Source organism: Tachypleus tridentatus, chromosome 10 (genome assembly GCF_004210375.1).
Source record: "Tachypleus tridentatus isolate NWPU-2018 chromosome 10, ASM421037v1, whole genome shotgun sequence".
In the NCBI taxonomy this organism is placed as follows: domain Eukaryota; kingdom Metazoa; phylum Arthropoda; class Merostomata; order Xiphosura; family Limulidae; genus Tachypleus; species Tachypleus tridentatus.
Window position 1 is genome coordinate 108,899,670 of NC_134834.1, and position 16,803 is coordinate 108,916,472.

The following is a 16,803-nucleotide window of genomic DNA, read 5'->3' on the forward strand; positions in this document are numbered from 1 at the left end:
GCTACGGCTATAAAACATCACTAATAAAATAATACTAACTATATGGAACACGTTACGATATAAACATCACCTCAAAATAATACAACTATGGAAACACGTTGATATAAACATCACTCAATAAAATAATACTAACTATATGGTTCACGTTATATAAACATCACTCAATTAAATAATACTCAACATATGAACACGTTGACGATATAAACATCACTCATGTCAGCACATGTTGTTAGAGGAAGCCACTTTGTTAAACACCATGTTGTTGATGTCCCTCCATTAAGTACTGCTTCTTTGTTGGCCCCTAAAGATGGTGTTAAAGGATAGAAGTCCTTATTACACTTGTAGGTTCGTATATAAACACCACTATACAATGAAAAATATGTTGACCAAATGTGATAACTTAGGGTGTGAGTAATATTGTTGCTCTGATTGGTGTTGAACTCATGGCAAACATTCATTACATAGCACTTTGATTTCAGACTGTCCCCTCTCATTACCTTGCGAGTTGTATTTACAATTTATTTCAAAGGATAGAGAAGACGTAAAGTGAATTTTTGAAAAGTGCATTTACCCTTCATTCTTGTACTTCTATTGAGACCACCTGTGGTGAATATCTAAATCTACCCTTGATTCTTGTAGTTTTATTGAGGCCACCTGTGGTGAATATCTAAATCTACCCTTGATTCTTGTACATCTATTGAGGCCACCTGTGGTGAATATCTAAATCTATCCTTGATTTTTATACCTCTATTGAGGCCACCTGTGGTGAATATCTAAATCTACCCTTGATTCTTGTACTTCTATTGAGGCCACCTGTGGTGAATATATAAATCTACCCTTCATTCTTGTAGTTTTATTGAAGCCATCTGTGGTGAATATCTAAATCTACCTTTGATTCTTGTACTTCTATTGAGGCAACGTGTGGTGAATATCTAAATCTACCCTTGATTCTTGTACTTCTATTGAGGACACCTGTGGTGAGTATCTAAATCTATCCTTCATTCTTGTAGTTTTATTGAGGCCATCTGTGGTGAATATCTAAATCTACCGTTGATTCTTGTAGTTTTATTGAGGCCACCTGTGGTGAATATCTAAATCTACCCTTGATTCTTGTAGTTTAATTAAGGCCACCTGTGGTGAATATCTAAATCAACCCTTGATTTTTGTACTATTATTGCGGCCACCTGTGGTGAATATCTAAATCTACCTTTGATTCTTGTAGTTTCATTGAGACCACTTGTGGTGAATATCTAAATCTCAACGTGTTTTACAGGATCTTCTACAAACCTCCACATCATAAACTAACACAACGTCTATAGCTCTTGTTAATATTACAAAGGAAATCTCCACATCATGAACTAACACAACGTCTGTAGCTCTTGTTAACATAGCTATAAGAATTTTAACATCATGAACTAACACAACATCTGTAGTTCTTGTTAATATAGCTATGGGAATCTCCACATCAAGAACTAACACAATGTCTATAGCTCTTGTTAATATTACAAGGGAAATCTCCACATCATGACCTAACACAACGTCTATAGCTCTTGTTAACATAGCTATGGGAATCTCCACATCATGAACTAACACAACGTCTATAGCTCTTGTTAATATTACAATGGAAATCTCCACATCATGAACTAACACAACGTCTATAGCTCTTGTTAACATAGCTAGGGAATCTCCACATCATGAACTAACACAACGTCTATATCTCTTGTTAATAAAGCTAGGGAATCCCCACATCATGAACTAAAACATCGTCTATAGCCCTTGTTAATATAGCTGTGGGAATCTCCACATCATTAAATAACACAACGTCTATAGCGCTTGTTAATATAGCTATGGTAATCACCACATCAAGAAATAACACAACGTCTATAGCTCTTGTTATTATAGCTATGGGAATCTTCACATCAAGAACTAACACAACGTCTATATCTCTTGTTAATATAGCTATGGGAATCCCACATCACTAGCTAACACAACGTCTATATCTTATGTTAATATAGCTATGGGAATCCTCACATCATGAACTAAGACAACGTCTATAGCTCTTCTTAATATAGCTATGGGAATCTGCACATCATGTACTAACACAACGTCATTAGCTCTTGTTAATATAGCTATGAGAATCTCCACATCAAGAACTAACACAACGTCAATAGCTCTTGTTAATATAAATATGGGAATGTCCACATCATGAACAAACACAACATCTATAACTCTTGTTAATATATCTATGGGAAACTCAACATCATAAAATAACACAACGTCTATAGCTCTAGTTAACATAGCTATGGGAATCTCCACATCATGAACTAACACAACGTCTATATCTCTTGTTATTATAGATAAGGGAAAATCCACAACATGAACTAAAACAACGTCTATATCTCTTTTTAATATAGCTGTGGGAATCTCCATATCATGAAATAACACAACGTATAAAGCTCTTTTTAATATAGCTGTGGGAATTTTCACATCATGAACTAACAGAACGTCTATAGCTCTTGTTAATATAGCTATGGAATCTCCACATTAAAAACTAAAAACAACGTCTATAGCTCTTGTTAATATATTGCTATTGGAATCTTGACATCATGAACTATCACAACGTTTATAGCTCTTGTTAATATAGCTAAAAAATCTCACATCATGAGCTAAGACAACGTCTATAGCTTTTGTTAATATAGATATGGCAATCTCCACATCATGAACTAACACAACGTTTATATCTTATGTTAATATAGCTGTGGGAATCTCAACATCAAGAACTAACACAACGTCTATAGCTCTTGTTAATATAAATATGGGAATGTCCACATCAAGAACTAACACAACATCTATAACTCTTATTAATATAGGTATATGAATCTCCACTTCACAAAATAACACAAAGTCTATAGCTCTTGTTAATATAGCTATGGGAATCTCCACATCAAGAACTAACACAACGTCTATGGCTCTTGTTAATATTACAATGGAAATGTCCAAATCATGAACTAACACAACGTCAATAGCTCTTGTTAATATAGCTTTGGGAATATCCACATCATGAAATAACACATCATTTATAGCTCTTGATAATATAACTATGGGAATCTCCACATCATGAACGAACACAACGTCTATAGTCTCTTGTTAATATAGCTGGGGAATCTCCACATTATAAACTAAAACAACGACTATAGCTCTTGTTGATATAGATATAGGAATCTCCTTATAATGAATAAACACATCGTCTATAGCTCTTTTAATATAGCTGTGGGAATATTCATATTATGAATTAACACAACGTCTATAGCTCTTGTTAATATAGGTATGGGAATCTCCACATCATGAACTAACAGAACGTCTATTGCTCTTCTCAATTTAGCTTTGGGAATCTGAACATCATGAACTAACACAACGTCTATAGCTCTTCTTGATATAGCTATGGGAATCTCCACATAATGAACTAATAGAACGTCTATAGCTCTTGTTAATATAGCTATGGGAATCTACACATCATGAACTAACACGACGTCTATAGCTCTTGTTGATATAGCTATGGGAATCTCCAAGTCAAGAAATAATAGAACGTCTATAGCTCTTGTTAATATAACTATGGAAATCTTCACATCATTAACTAACACAACGTCTATATCTCTTGTTAATATAGCTATGGGAATCTCCATATCACTAGCTAACACAACGTCTATATCTTATGTTAATATAGCTATAGGAATCTTCACATCATGAACTAAGACAACGTCTATAGCTCTTGTTAATACAGCTATGGGAATCTGCACATCAAGAACTAACACAACGTCAATAGCTCTTGTTAATATAAATATGGGAATGTCCACATCATGAACTAACACAACGTCTATAGTTCTTGTTAATATAGCTATGGGAATATCCACATCATGAATTAACACAACGTCTATAGCTCTTGTTAATATAGGTATGGGAATCTCCACATCATGAACTTAACACAACGTCTATAGCTCTTCTAAATTCCAGCTTTGGGAATCTCTGAACATCATCAACTAACACAACGTCTATAGCTCTTCTTGATATAGCTATGGGAATCTCCATATCATGAAATAACACAACGTCTATAGCTCTTGTTAATATAGCTATGGGAATCTCCACATCAAGAACTAACACAACGTCAATAGCTCTTGTTAATATAAATATGGGAATGTCCACATCATGAACTAAAACAACATCTATAGCTCTTGTTAATATAGCTATGGGAATCTCCACATCATAAAATAACACAAAGTCTATAGCTCTTGTCAATATAGCTATGGGAATTTCCACATCAAGAACTAACACAACGTCTATAACTCTTGTTAATATACAATGGAAATATCTCACATCATGAACTAACACAACGTCTATTGCTCTTCTTTTATAGGTATGGGAATCTCCACATCATGAACTAACACAACGTCTATAGCTCTTGTTAATATAGATATGGGAATATCCACATCATGAACGAACACAACGTCTATGCTCTTGTTAACATAGCTACGGGAATCTCCACATTATAAACTAAAACAACGTCTATAGCTCTTGTTGATATAGATATAGGAATCTCCACATATGAACAAAACAACGTCTATAGCTCTTTTAATATAGCTGTGGGAATATTCATATCATGAATTAACACAACGTCTATAGCTCTTGTTAATATAGGTATGGGAATCTCCACATCATGAACTAACAGAACGTATTGCTCTTCTCAATTTAGCTTTGGGAATCTGAACATCATGAACTAACACGACGTCTATAGCTCTTGTTGATATAGCTATGGGAATCTCCAAGTCAAGAAATAATAGAACGTCTATAGCTCTTGTTAATATAACTATGGAAATCTTCACACATCATGAACTAACACAACGTCTATAGCTCTTGTTAATATAGCTATGGGAATGTCCATATCACTAACTAACACAACGTCTATATCTATGTTAATATAGCTATAGGAATCTCACATCATGAACTAAGACAACGTCTATAGCTCTTGTTAATACAGCTATGGGAATCTGCACATCAAGAACTAACACAACGTCAATAGCTCTTGTTAATATAAATATGGGAATGTCCACATCATGAACTAACACAACGTCTATAGTTCTTGTTAATATAGCTATGGGAATATCCACATCATGAATTAACACAACGTCTATAGCTCTTGTTAATATAGGTATGGGAATCTCCACATCATGAATTAACACAACGTCTATAGCTCTTCTCAATATAGCTTTGGGAATCTGACATCATCAACTAACACAACGTCTATAGCTCTTGTTGAATATAGCTGTGGGAATCTCCATATCATGAAATAACACAACGTCTATAGCTCTTGTTAATATAGCTATGGGAATCTCCACATCAAGAACTAACACAACGTCAATAGCTCTTGTTAATATAAATATGGGAATGTCCACATCATGAACTAACACAACGTCTATAGTTCTTGTTAATATAGCTATGGGAATATCCACATCATGAATTAACACAACGTCTATAGCTCTTGTTAATATAGGTATGGGAATCTCCACATCATGAATTAACACAACGTCTATAGCTCTTCTCAATTTAGCTTTGGGAATCTGAACATCATCAACTAACACAACGTCTATAGCTCTTCTTGATATAGCTGTGGGAATCTCCATATCATGAAATAACACAACGTCTATAGCTCTTTTTAATATAGCTATGGGAATCTCCACATCAAGAACTAACACAACGTCAATAGCTCTTGTTAATATAAATATGGGAATGTCCACATCATGAACTAAAACAACATCTATAGCTCTTGTTAATATAGCTATGGGAATCTCCACATCATAAAATAACACAAAGTCTATAGCTCTTGTCAATATAGCTATGGGAATTTCCACATCAAGAACTAACACAACGTCTATAACTCTTGTTAATATTACAATGGAAATATCTACATTATGAACGAACACAACGTCTATTGCTCTTCTTTATAGGTATGGGAATCTCCACATTATGAACTGGCACAACGTCTATAGCTCTTGTTAATATAGATATGGGAATATCCACATCATGAACGAACACAACGTCTATGTCTCTTGTTAACATAGCTACGGGAATCTCCACATTATAAACTAAAACAACGACTATAGCTCTTGTTGATATAGATATAGGAATCTCCTTATAATGAATAAACACATCGTCTATAGCTCTTTTAATATAGCTGTGGGAATATTCATATTATGAATTAACACAACGTCTATAGCTCTTGTTAATATAGGTATGGGAATCTCCACATCATGAACTAACAGAACGTCTATTGCTCTTCTCAATTTAGCTTTGGGAATCTGAACATCATGAACTAACACGACGTCTATAGCTCTTGTTGATATAGCTATGGGAATCTCCAAGTCAAGAAATAATAGAACGTCTATAGCTCTTGTTAATATAACTATGGAAATCTTCACATCATTAACTAACACAACGTCTATATCTCTTGTTAATATAGCTATGGGAATCTCCATATCACTAGCTAACACAACGTCTATATCTTATGTTAATATAGCTATAGGAATCCTCACATCATGAACTAAGACAACGTCTATAGCTCTTGTTAATACAGCTATGGGAATCTGCACATCAAGAACTAACACAACGTCAATAGCTCTTGTTAATATAAATATGGGAATGTCCACATCATGAACTAACACAACGTCTATAGTTCTTGTTAATATAGCTATGGGAATATCCACATCATGAATTAACACAACGTCTATAGCTCTTGTTAATATAGGTATGGGAATCTCCACATCATGAACTAACACAACGTCTATAGCTCTTGTTAATATAGCTATGGGAATCTCCACATCATGAACTAACACAACGTCTATAGCTCTTGTTAATATAGCTGTGGGAATCTCCATATCATGAAATAACACAACGTCTATAGCTCTTTTTAATATAGCTATGGGAATCTCCACATCAAGAACTAACACAACGTCTATAACTCTTGTTAATATTACAATGGAAATATCTACATTATGAACGAACACAACGTCTATTGCTCTTCTTTATATAGGTATGGGAATCTCCACATTATGAACTAACACAACGTCTATAGCTCTTGTTAATATAGATATGGGAATATCCACATCATGAACGAACACAACGTCTATGTCTCTTGTTAACATAGCTACGGGAATCTCCACATTATAAACTAAAACAACGACTATAGCTCTTGTTGATATAGATATAGGAATCTCCACATAATGAATAAACACATCGTCTATAGCTCTTTTAATATAGCTGTGGGAATATTCACATTATGAATTAACACAACGTCTATAGCTCTTGTTAATATAGGTATGGGAATCTCCACATCATGAACTAACAGGACGTCTATTGCTCTTCTCAATTTAGCTGTGGGAATCTGAACATCATGAACTAACACAACGTCTATAGCTCTTGTTGATATAGCTATGGGAATCTCCACATTATGAACTAATAGAACGTCTATAGCTATTGTTATTTTAGTTATGGGAATCTCCACATCATGAACTAACACAACGTCTATAGCTCTTGTTCAATATAGCTATGGGAATCTCCAGGTCATGAAATAATAGAACGTCTATAGCTCTTGTTAATATAACTATGGGAATCTTCACATCATTAACTAACACAACGTCTATAACTCTTGTTAATATAGCTATAGGAATCCCCACATCATGAACTAACACAACGTCTATGCTCTTGTTAATATAGCTATGAGAACCTACACATCATGAACGAACAAAACGTCTATGTCTCTTGTTAATATAGCCACAAGAATCTCCACATTATAAACTAAAACAACGACTATAGCTCTTGTTGATATAGATATAGGAATCTCCTTATAATGAATAAACACATCGTCTATAGCTCTTTTAATATAGCTGTGGGAATATTCATATTATGAATTAACACAACGTCTATAGCTCTTGTTAATATAGGTATGGGAATCTCCACATCATGAACTAACAGAACGTCTATTGCTCTTCTCAATTTAGCTTTGGGAATCTGAACATCATGAACTAACACAACGTCTATAGCTCTTCTTGATATAGCTATGGGAATCTCCACATAATGAACTAATAGAACGTCTATAGCTCTTGTTAATATAGCTATGGGAATCTACACATCATGAACTAACACGACGTCTATAGCTCTTGTTGATATAGCTATGGGAATCTCCAAGTCAAGAAATAATAGAACGTCTATAGCTCTTGTTAATATAACTATGGAAATCTTCACATCATTAACTAACACAACGTCTATATCTCTTGTTAATATAGCTATGGGAATCTCCATATCACTAGCTAACACAACGTCTATATCTTATGTTAATATAGCTATAGGAATCCTCACATCATGAACTAAGACAACGTCTATAGCTCTTGTTAATACAGCTATGGGAATCTGCACATCAAGAAAGAACACAACGTCAATAGCTCTTGTTAATATAAATATGGGAATGTCCACATCATGAACTAACACAACGTCTATAGTTCTTGTTAATATAGCTATGGGAATATCCACATCATGAATTAACACAACGTCTATAGCTCTTGTTAATATAGGTATGGGAATCTCCACATCATGAATTAACACAACGTCTATAGCTCTTCTCAATTTAGCTTTGGGAATCTGAACATCATCAACTAACACAACGTCTATAGCTCTTCTTGATATAGCTGTGGGAATCTCCATATCATGAAATAACACAACGTCTATAGCTCTTTTTAATATAGCTATGGGAATCTCCACATCAAGAACTAACACAACGTCAATAGCTCTTGTTAATATAAATATGGGAATGTCCTCATCATGAACTAAAACAACATCTATAGCTCTTGTTAATATAGCTATGGGAATCTCCACATCATAAAATAACACAAAGTCTATAGCTCTTGTTAATATAGCTATGGGAATTTCCACATCAAGAACTAACACAACGTCTATAACTCTTGTTAATATTACAATGGAAATATCTACATTATGAACGAACACAACGTCTATTGCTCTTCTTTTATAGGTATGGGAATCTCCACATTATGAACTGGCACAACGTCTATAGCTCTTGTTAATATAGATATGGGAATATCCACATCATGAACGAACACAACGTCTATGTCTCTTGTTAACATAGCTACGGGAATCTCCACATTATAAACTAAAACAACGACTATAGCTCTTGTTGATATAGATATAGGAATATCCACATAATGAATAAACACATCGTCTATAGCTCTTTTAATATAGCTGTGGGAATATTCACATTATGAATTAACACAACGTCTATAGCTCTTGTTAATATAGGTATGGGAATCTCCACATCATGAACTAACAGGACGTCTATTGCTCTTCTCAATTTAGCTGTGGGAATCTGAACATCATGAACTAACACAACGTCTATAGCTCTTGTTGATATAGCTATGGGAATCTCCACATAATGAACTAATAGAACGTATATAGCTCTTGTTAATATAGCTATGGGAATCTACACATCATGAACTAACACGACGTCTATAGCTCTTGTTGATATAGCTATGAGAATCTCCACATTATGAACTAATAGAACGTCTATAGCTATTGTTATTTTAGTTATGGGAATCTGCACATCATGAACTAACACAACGTCTATAGCTCTTGTTCATATAGCTCTGGGAACCTCCAGGTCATGAAATAATAGAACGTCTATAGCTCTTGTTAATATAACTATGGGAATCTTCACATCATTAACTAACACAACGTCTATAACTCTTGTTAATATGGCTATGGGAATCCCCTCATCATGAACTAACACAACGTCTATGTCTCTTGTTAATATAGCTATGAGAACCTACACATCATGAACGAACAAAACGTCTATGTCTCTTGTTAATATAGCTACGGGAATCTCCACATTATAAACTAAAACAACGACTATAGCTCTTGTTGATATAGATATAGGAATCTCCACATAATGAATAAACACATCGTCTATAGCTCTTTTAATATAGCTGTGGGAATATTCACATTATGAATTAACACAACGTCTATAGCTCTTGTTAATATAGGTATGGGAATCTCCACATCATGAACTAACAGAACGTCTATTGCTCTTCTCAATTTAGCTGTGGGAATCTGAACATCATGAACTAACACAACGTCCATAGCTCTTGTTGATATAACTATGGGAATCTCCACATAATGAACTAATAGAACGTCTATAGCTCTTGTTAATATAGCTATGGGAATCTACACATCATGAACTAACACGACGTCTATAGCTCTTGTTAATATAGCTATGGGAATCTACACATAATGAACTAATAGAACGTTTATAACTCTTGTTAATATAACTATGGGAATCCTCACATCATTAACTAACACAACGTCTATATCTCTTGTTAATAGAGCTATGGGAATCTCCACATCACTAGCTAACACAACGTCTATATCTTATGTTAATATAGCTATGGGAATCCTCACATCATGAACTAAGACAACGTCTATAGCTCTTGTTGATATAAGTATGGGATTCTCCACATCAAGAACTAACACAACGTCTGTAGCTCTTGTTAATATAACTATGGGAAACTACACATCATGAACTAACACAACGTCTATAGCTCTTGCTAATATAGCTATGGGTATCTGCAGATTATGAACTAACACAACGTCTATGTCTCTTGTTAATATAGCTACGGGAATCTCCTCATTATAAACTAAAACAACGTCTAAAGCTCTTGTTAATATAGCTGTGGGAATCTGCAGATTATGAACTAACACAACGTCTATGTCTCTTGTTAATATAGCTATGAGAACCTCCACATCATGAACGAACAAAACGTCTATGTCTCTTGTTAATATAGCTACGGGAATCTACACATTATAAACTAAAACAACGACTATAGCTCTTGTTGATATAGATATAGGAATCTCCACATAATGAATAAACACATCGTCTATAGCCCTTTTAATATAGCTGTGGGAATATTCACATCATGAATTAACACAACGTCTATAGCTCTTGTTAATATAGGTATAGGAATCTCCACATCATGAACTAACAGGACGTTTATTGCTCTTCTCAATTTAGCTGTGGGAATCTGAACATCGTGAACTAACACAACGTCTATAGCTCTTGTTGATATAGCTATGGGAATCTCCACATAATGAACTAATAGAACGTATATAGCTCTTGTTAATATAGCTATGGGAATCTACACATCATGAACTAACACGACGTCTATAGCTCTTGTTGATATAGCTATGAGAATCTCCACATTATGAACTAATAGAACGTCTATAGCTATTGTTATTTTAGTTATGGGAATCTGCACATCATGAACTAACAAAACGTCTATAGCTCTTGTTCATATAGCTGTGGGAATCTCCATATCATGAAATAACACAACGTATAAAGCTCTTTTTAATATAGCTGTGGGAATTTTCACACATGAACTAACAGAACGTCTTTAGCTCTTGTTAATATAGCTCTAAAAATCTCCACATCATGAGCTAAGACAACGTCTATAGCTCTTGTTAATATAGATATGGCAATCTCCACATCATGAACTAAAGCAACGTTTATATCTTATGTTAATATAGCTATGGGAATCTTCACATCATGAAGTAACACAACGTTTATAGCTTATGTTGATATAGCTATGGGAATCTTGACATCATAAACAAACACAACGTCTATATCTCTTGTTAATATAGCTCTGAGAATCTCCACATCATTAACTAAGACAACGTCTGTAGCTCTTGTTAATATAGCTATGGGAATCCTTACATCAAGAACTAACACAACGTCTATATCTCTTGTTCATATAGCTATGGGAATCTCCAGGTCATGAAATAATAGAACGTCTATAGCTTTTGTTAATATAACTATGGGAATATTCACATCATAAACTAACACAACGTTCATAGCTCTTGTTAATATAGTTATTGGGATCTCCACTTTAAGAACTAACACAACGTCTATATCTCTTGTTCATATGGCTATGGGAATCTCCACATCACTAACTGACACAACGTCTATATGTTATGTTAATATAGCTATGGGAATTTTCACATCATGAGCTAAGACAACGTCTATAGCTCTTGTTCATATAGCTATGGGAGTCTCCACATCAAGAACTAACACAACGTCTATATCTGTTGTTAATATAGCTATGGGAATCTCCACATCATAAAGAAACACAACATCTGTAGCTCTTGCAAATACAGCTATGGGAATCTGCACATCATGAACTAACACAATGTCTATAGCTTTTGTTGATATATCTATGAGAATCTGAACATCATGAAATAATAGAACGTCCATATCTCATGTTAATTTAGCTATGGCAATCTGCATGAACTAACACAACGTCTGTAGCTCTTGTTAATACAGCTATGGGAATCTCCACATCATCAACTAACACGACGTCTATAGCTCTTGTTAATATAGCTATGGGAATCTCGACATCAAGAACTAACACAACGTCTTCAGCTCCTGTTAATATAGATAAAGGAATCTCCACATTATGAACTAACACAACATCTATATCTCTTGTTAATATATTTATGGGAATCTCCACATATTGAACTAACACAACGTCTATAGCTCTAGTTAATATAGCTATGGAAATCTCCACATTTTGAACTAACACAACGTCTATAACTCTTGTTAATATAGCTATGGAAATCTTTGCATAATGAACTAACACAACGTCTATAGCTATTGTTGATATAGTTATGGGAATCTCCACATAATGAACTAACACAACGTTTATAGCTCTTGTTAATATAGCTATGGGAATATCCACATAATGAAGTAACACAACGTCTATAGCTCTAGTTAATATAGCTATGGGAATCTCCACATAATGAACTAACACAACGTCTATAGCTCTTGTTAATATACATATAGGAATCTCCACATCATGAACTAATACAATGTCTATAGCTCTTGTTAATATAGCTATGGAAATCTACACATCATTAACTAACACAACGTTTATAGTTCTTTTTAATATAACAAATAGAATCTCCACATCATGAACTAACACAACGTCTATAGGTCTTGTTATTATAGCTATGGGAATCTCCACATCAAGAACTAAGACAACGTCTTTAGCTCTTGTTGATATAGCTATGGGGAATCTCCATATCATGAACTAACACATCTTCTATAGCTCTTGTTCATATAGCTATGGGAATCTCCACATTAAGATCTAACACAACGTCTATAGCTCTTGTTAATATAACTATGGGAATGTCCACATCCTAAACTAACACAACGTCTATAGCTATAGTTAATATAGCTATGGGAATCTCCACATGATGAACTAACACAATGTCTATATCTTATGTTAATATAGCTATGGGAATCTCCGAGCTTTTCATTCTTCTGTCGTTCAAAAGTTCTTCATAAATTTGCTAAGACAATAATTTGCTTACGTTCTCTGAAGAAACATCCAAATTATAATCCTATAAAATTTCGTAGATGGAATAGTTGTTTCGGATTCTGTGATGAAACAGAAGAGTGAAAATGGAAGTTTAAGGTAATTTTGACTTCAGTTACAAGAGTTATAATTAAATTATAAAACAGGGTAGCTGTATTAATAACGTCTTTAAACATCTTTTCAGAGATTTCATCAGTGTCAATGAAACGTTCCACCAAGGTATTTTATCCAAATAGTATGACCATTTGATGTACTTTCCTTAGAAAATATTGGATCATATTTGATCATTCATCAGTATATTAACCTCTTTTTTATGACGACATAGACGTTTCAGAATTGTCATAGACAATAACCATAGTAACAGATCTACAAGCACTAAACCTCTGAAAACGTATAACTATTGTACAAGAAAGATGAAGAACAACTCTCAACAACTCTTACTATATATCATGCAAAATAACAACTATATATTTTATGGTGTCATTATCTGTCATCTAAATATACAAAGAAACTACAAAATGTGCTCGTTGTACGTAAATAGTGACATTTTCTTAAGGTGGAGGAGGTGGTGTGTGTGGCATGATGTAAATAGGGACACTTTCTTAAGGTGGAGGAGGTGGTGTTTGTGGCATGATGTAAATAGGGACACTTTCTTAAGGTAGAGGAGGTGGTGTGTGTGGCATGATGTAAATAGGGACACTTTCTTAAGGTGGAGGAGGTGGTGTGTGTGCATGACGTAAATAGGACACTCTCTAAGGAGGAGGTGGTGTGTGTGGCATGATGTAAATAGGGACACCTCTTTAAGGTGGAGGATGTGGTGTGTGTGGCATGATGTAAATAGTCGAACTTCTTAAGGTTGAGGAGGTTGTGTGTGTGGCATGACGCAAATAGGACACCTCCTTAAGGTGGAGGAGGTGGCATTTGCGGCATGATGTAAACAGGACAACCTCCTTAAGGTGGAGGAGGTGGTGTGTGGCATGTGGCAAACAGGACATCCTCCTTAAGGTGGAGGAGGTGGTGTTTGTGGCATGATGTAAACAGGGACACTCTCTTAAGGTAGAGGAGGTGGTGTGTGGCATGATGCAAAGTGATCAACCTCCTTAAAGTGGAGGAGGATGGTGTGTGTGGCATGATGTAAACAGTGACCTCCCTAAGGTGGAGGAGGTGATGTGTGTGGCATGACGTAAACAGTGACACCTTCTTAAGGTGGAGGAGGTGGTGCGTGTGGCATGATGTAAATAGTGACAACCTCTCCGGAGAGGTGAAGTGTGCGTGGCATGACGTAAACAGGATCAACCTTGCTGGTGGAGGAGGTGGTGTGTGTGGCATGATGTAAATAGTCGATCCTCCTTAAGGCAGAGAGATGTGATGTGTGCGGCATGACGTAAACAGCGACACCTCCTTAAGGTGGAGGAGGTGGCGTGTGTGGCATGATGTAAACAGCATCAACCTCCTTACAGGTGGATGAGGTGGTGTGTGTGGCATGATGTAAACAGGACACCTCCTTAAGGTGGGAGGAGGTGTGTGTGGCATGATGTAAATAGGGACACCTCCTTAAGGTGGAGGAGGTGGTGTGTGTGGCATGATGTAAATAGTGACAACCTCCTTAGGTGGAGGAGGTGGTGTGTGTGCAGCATGATGTAAATAGTTGACCTTCTTAAGGTGGAAGAGGTGGTGTGTGTGGCATGATGTAAAAAGTGACACCTTCTTAAGATGGAGTAGGTGGTGTGTGTGGCATGATGTAAATAGTGACACCTTCTTAAGGTGGAGTAGTTGGTGTGTGTGGCATGATGTAAAAAGTGACACCTTCTTAAGGTGGAGGTGGTGGTGTGTGTGGCATGATGTAAATAGTGACACCTTCTTAAGATGGAGTAGGTGGTGTGTGTGGCATGATGTAAAAAGTGACACCTTCTTAAGGTAGAAGTAGGTGGTGTGTGTGGCATGGCTTCCCCTGTTGTTTTTTTTCCTGAGTTTAATGACAAACGTCTTACACGATATCAAAGTTTGGTGTTTATAGACTTTGACCGTTTCTTATAATTTTCTTAGTTACAATATTTAAATGCTGATTTGAAACACAAGGATGGACATTTCTGAATCCTATTCTTTTAAATAATCTACCAGGTTAAGACCAGAACGGTGCTGGTTCTAGTATATGTATATATATATATATATATATGTATGTGTGTGTAAAACAAACGTTCCTACATACAGATTGATATAAAAGGAAAATGAGGGCTTATAAATTTTACCTTTAATTTCAATCATAACTGTATTTCATCAATAGCTTACATGTACATCAGTATTAAGTATTATATTATATGATGCATAGGTCTTGGCGGTACGGCATATTAAGTTTGGTATATATCAATATTAAACATTACATCGTGGATGTATGTATTTAGGGGTAAATCATATTTACTCTGATGCAAGTCAGTAACAAATATTATTCTGTGGGTTTATTTGTGTTGAGCTTTCGTCTGACCTACGTCAGTATTAAGTTTGTTTCTGAATTTCGCGGAAAGCTACAATATGGCTATCTGCGCTAGCCGTCCCTAATTTAGCAGTATAAGACTAGAGGGAAGGTAGCTACTCATCACTACCCGCCGCCAACTCTAGGTCTACATTTTTACCAATTAATAGTGGAAATGACCATCACATTATAACGCCCCCAAGGCTAAGAGGGCGGTCATTTTTTGGTGCAAGGGTGATTCAAACCCGAGACCCTTGAATTACGACTCAAGCGCCTTAACCCCTGGCCATTCCGCGCTTCAGTATTAAGTACTGTACAATAGAATGTGTATTTCGTCTGATGTACGTCTGTGTAAAATATTGTATTATAGGATATATATATATATATATGTCTGGCTATTTAGTCCGATGTTTAATTGTATTAAATATACTTTTGAGATATACATATGTCTGGGATTTATCTGGTGTATATTTGTATTAAATATATTATATCATGGTTGTATATGTCTCGAGGTAAGATATGTTTAATTTTATAGTTATATTATACCTGTTATCGTCATTGTTACATCATTCGTTTCAGGAAACGAAACGTTGCTCTCTCCTTATCAATAAAAGTGTTAATACCCATATCAGCTGTTATGAGATACATGTATATCGATGTATTTTGTTATACAAAATATATATATATATATATATATATATCTATTTTTAAGATATATATTTGGAATTTTATGGTGACAGCTATATCTTTACCTATATCTTTGTTGTTCCAATTTCTGGTTTTTATATATTTGTAGTTATATTGTATTTTGACTGATATCTATTGTTATAAAATATTTTTGGTTTTATATGT